Here is a 5,226-nt window from a genome sequence, read left to right as displayed (position 1 = left end):
TGACATCCAAGGCAGAAAGGACTTCATAAGAATAGAAAATGATGAAAACACTGGCAAAAATTCTTAACAAGGTACTAGCATACTGAATTCATCATCTCATTAAAGGATCATTCACCATGATCAAGTGACATTCATCCCAGAGATGCAAGATAATTAATCACCCTCAAATTAATAGATATTATATGTCATATGAACAGAATAGAGGATAAAAACTCCATGATCACCTCATCTCAATAAATGCAGCAAAAGCATTTGACAAAATTCAAATACTTTATGATCAAAATCTTAACAGAATTGTACCTCAACCTAATAAAACCCATATATAAAAAGCCATTAGGTAACATCATACTCACTGGTGAAAAGTTGAAAGTTTTTTCTTCTAAGATCAGATAAAGATTCCTTTCTTACCAATTCTATTCAACACAGAAGATAGTGCTGGAAGTTCTTACCAGGTAAATGAGATAAGAAAAAATAAATAAAAGGTATGAAAGTCATAAAGGAGGAAGTAAGCACCACTTCTTCTGACATGTATTGACACTTGCCTTCAGAGCAATGAGATGGTCCACACATGGGCTGATCACATTCTTGAATCAAAATAAGCCTTCAATTTAGGAGCTACAGACTCTTAGTATTTTATTCAAAATGTGCATTGGCAGGTACAAGGAGACCATTTGCTAAGTGTCTACGAATAGAGAACCAATAGTCTTGGATGCAGGAGGATAACTCAGAAAAGAACTTACTTGCCTCCCCAATGCGGTAGCACCCATCTGTAATTCTAGCAGCTCGGGAGGCTGAGGCAGAAGGATCACCAGTTCAAAGCCAGTCTCAGAAACTTAGTGAGGCCCTAAGCAACTTAGCAAGAACCTGTCTCAAAATTAAAAAAAAATAAAAAGGGCTGGGTTTGGGGCTTAGTGGTCAATAACCCCTGGATCCAGTCTTCAGTATTAAAAAATAAAGAAGAAGCTCACTTGCCAAAAATACATATGAAGAAAATTTTTGAATAGATTTATCAAGATTGGGGCGAATTTTAATCCTCATCTCCCTGACAGTTCGGTTATATTTGCCTGGTCATTGTATACTCAGAAAAGGAAAATGAGGATATTATTTATCAATCTCCTAAAATTTCAAGTAGTCTAATATTTAGTTATAACACCTAAAAGAGTAAAAAGGATGCAGACAAAGTTAAAAAGTCATGGTGATAGAAAATAACATAAAGTTTGGGATATTTTAAATGTTATTAGTCACAATGAATGTACATGGTTTCAACAAGTCCACTCCTGGTATAATCAAATGGCACCATGATAAAAAGTGGGAGAAAAAAAACCAGTAATAATCAGTAATGCAAATCCACGTGTGTGCTATTCCACAGAGGATACCATGTCCCTGCACATAGTTTAGTGGCTTCTTCCCTCCACACGTAGGTTGAGAAGTGGTGGACCTCAGAGGGAGGTTCTCCTGAGAGAGCCACAGCTGTACCAGGATCACCTGGTTCCCTTTTGTCACGCCCTGAGATCCCACAGTGACCCCACATGACATTATTTTAAAGAGACGAGACTCTGAACACTGCCACAGTCTGGCTGGGCACAAATGCCGCAGTCTGGCTGGGCACACAATCACGAGCCACCACACAGCTTGTAGATTCAAACAGCAACTCTTTATTCCCGAACTCACACCAGCCGTCTACAATCACGTTCTGGGGAAATCCACGTTCTCTGCCCAAATCCACGTTCTCTGCCCAAATTCACCTCCACTGGGCTTCTATCTCCAAAATATACTGTCTAAATCCCATGAGAACTCAAGGGGAACTCAGGCAGCAGGATACGCCCTATTCCCAGCAGGAATAATCTTAAACCTTAAACCTGGAACCTAAACTGGGAACGCCCTAAACAAGATTATCTTAAAACCGGGAACACCCTAATCTGCCTTGGTCCTTGAGCAAGGTCACTTACATTCAATGTCACTGCAACATGGGGTACGCTGGCAAGGAAATTGTCATACCTACTTGGCTAATGGCTCCCAGCATCTCCCCCCTTCTGATTAATTAAACAACAAGCAATGTGGCTTAAGGACCGTGCCTGGTAGGTTGTCCAATTCAACATATGGTTCTTACCCGTCATCGGAAAACTGACCTTTAGGCGTCAGCCTCCTGTCTTAGGTTGATACCACTGCAATTGGATCATACCCGTCACTGACTACCGGTCCAGCATAAGCCATTGGCCCCCAAATTTTAGACCATCACTAGCAAAAGGGAGGAGGATACAGAAATGCCACGACACCAAGCCAATTGACGGCTCCTTGGGAAAAATTGCATCACTGGTGACACCATCAGCAAAGATATGCCAGCAATACCACAATTCGCTGCACCAAACGATAGTTACATAGTCCAGGCAAGTTCTGCAAGCAGTTCAAAGCAGAGGAATCTATCAATATGTCCATTTCCTCCCAAAATCCGTTTCCTCCCAAAGTAAGTTGACTCTTTGATTGAGCATTACTTGTTGAGTTCTTCACCGGCACTGGGATGGAGATAGGAATTCTGGCAATGATGCTAAAGAGACATTATCCTGAAAAGAATTATTAAATATAATGAAAAGGAAAGGTGAAAGTAAACAAACAGATCTGTTAACCTACTTTAAAAACAATCCTTAACAGCTTTTTACCTAATTTAAATTAGTAAACAAGCAGATCTGTTAACCACCTTTAAAAACAATCCTTAACAGCTGTTTACCTAATTTAAATTAAACCATTTAAATCACGTGAATAAAAAAATAATAATAATTCGGATCCATTTTTTCATGAGCGCTCCTCATACAAGAAATATGGACATACGCACATACAGACATACAACACAAAACACAAGAGTGTACACAAACGTACAACACATAAGAATAGTAAAGGCCTTGTAGCTTTACCTAGGTGAAATCTCCATTGCAATGTTTAAAAACTCCACAGTCAAAAAATAAAACTGATCAGAAAAACATTAACCTAGGTTTGTATGAGCTCAAAAAATAAAAATAGAACCTTATGATGTGGAAAAATGCAATAATAAAATAGCTATTGAAAAAAGCATCCTGGTTAATCACTGTCGCAGATGTAAGAATGGCCAAGCTGGAGTTCTGGATATCAACTGTTATGGATTTGAGTCAAATCATCTTCTTTTCGATCTGTAGAAACTGTTTTAGTTAATCTCTCTGGAATCCAAATGGGCTGCTGTTCTCCCTGTGGAAAAACACAAACAGACCCCCGACTCCAGACAATCACTGGGTCAGGACCTTTCCATTGTCCTGTTAGAATATCTTTCCAAAGTACTTTAGGCTTATGTACATTTTTTGGATACATATGCCTTTCCGCAGCACTAAGTCCTGATGAATCCAAATTTAAAAAGTTTAGAGTAAAAAGCGTTATTTTAAGTTTATCTTTGGGGGATATATACCCCCTTCCAATTCCCTCTTTTTGCTTTAATAAGTATATGTCTGTATCTAATAGTTGTCTTAGCTTTTTGCATTTTCTATCTGTGTAATACCTTACTTGACATTTTCAACCATTTTCTATCTTATTTCTATCTTCTAGTTTTTTTCCCTAAGGTTTGTATTTTTACCCTTAGTTGCTTATTTTCCTCCTAGTTTTTTTTTTTTTTTTCCTATTTTGTGGGTATAAAATTTTTGTCTTCCAACATTTTTTTTATCTTTCTACATCTTCTTTATCTTTATTCTTTTTAACTTTCTATACTTCTGTCTTTAAAGTTTTTCACTTCAAATTTTTAATCTATCTTTCTACATCTTTTCTCTTTTTTTACCTTTCTGTACTTCTGTCTTTAAAGTTTTTCACTTTAAATTTTTAATCTTCTTTATCTAAATCTTTTATCCTATTATCTTCCCATTTTTTTTAAGTAATGCCTTTAAGATTAATTAGGCTTCGAATGATGCAATAAAGCAATCTTTTTTCCGCCATGAAGGTATCTCGACTACCTTCAATTTAACCTTTTAAAGCCTTTTAATTATCATCTATACTGTACTTTTAAATGTACTTTTTCACCACCTACAACTTCACTCTTTTAAACGAGGCTTAGATTCTGATTAAATCGCTTTAATGTTAGTTTACATGGCTGCCCTTCAACCAAAGGCTTCTTTTTTTTTAAACTCCATTGAGAAACTTTGTCTCAATCTGCCATGTACAAATACTTTTTTTTTTTCTTTCTTCCTTTCTCAAGCTTTTAAAGTAAGTCTAGTTTCCTCAAAATATTTTTAAACGGCATTTTACAACTTTTTACTTTACCACACAGAGATTATCTCATCTAGATAACATTTCTTTTTCCTTTAACCTTTTATATTAAAATATATTTCCACATCTTGAATCTTTTTCTCTCTTTTTTAACCGTTAACCCTTTTTATAAATTCACATTTTGAAACAACTCTTATAAAATTTCTGATTTAGACAAATTACTCCACTTTAATAAGATGAAAGACTTTCATGTTTTTTTATGATACTATAATACTATAATTGAAACCTAACTGAAAATTTTTCTACTCTTTGTATATAAATTACACATGATAGAATCTTAACACTTAGTAACCTTGTTTTAGCAAAGACACAGACCAAAGCAATATTAAACATTTTTCCATTTACCAATTTATGAAAACACACATAATGTTTAAATATATTACCTTATGGAAATTAATAAGTAAAGAGTACTTGATTTCATATTTAGTGGTTGATATTTTAACACTTTAGCTTTGTAAATTAATCAGATGTCTGTAAAAACCAAGATCTTAGACAAATGTAGTAAACAGAACTAGCCATCTCTTTCTTGTTGAGGAAAAATCCTTCTACAGGATACCATGATGGTCTCATTAATATACTTAATAACTCATCTTTAAAAAGCCATTGGCTACATTTTTGCATTGTATCAACATATGCCCTAACTGTTGTTGGTCTTACTGGGGTGCCTCCTTCCTCTAACAATTTCTCTTGCTCAGAGGCAAACAACTTCAAACCTTGAGTCAACCATTTTCCCCAGTTTGCCTGAGAAAGTTCTAGGAACAGGCAACTTGAAATAAAAACAAAATAAATCAAAATGAGAACACATTGTTTTTTGAATTGGTCACCCATTCTTTCTCTCTTCCTCAAGGGTGAGAAATTTCACTTACCTCTAAGCTTCAGAAGTTCCCCATACGGGCCACCAAATGCCACAGTCTGGCTGGGCACAAATGCCGCAGTCTGGCTGGGCAC

Source organism: Marmota monax, unplaced genomic scaffold (genome assembly GCF_021218885.2).
Source record: "Marmota monax isolate L192 unplaced genomic scaffold, Marmota_monax_Labrador192_F-V1.1 WCK01_AAM20220418_F8-fsc01771, whole genome shotgun sequence".
Taxonomy (NCBI): domain Eukaryota; kingdom Metazoa; phylum Chordata; class Mammalia; order Rodentia; family Sciuridae; genus Marmota; species Marmota monax.
Note: the sequence above shows the minus strand (reverse complement) of the source record.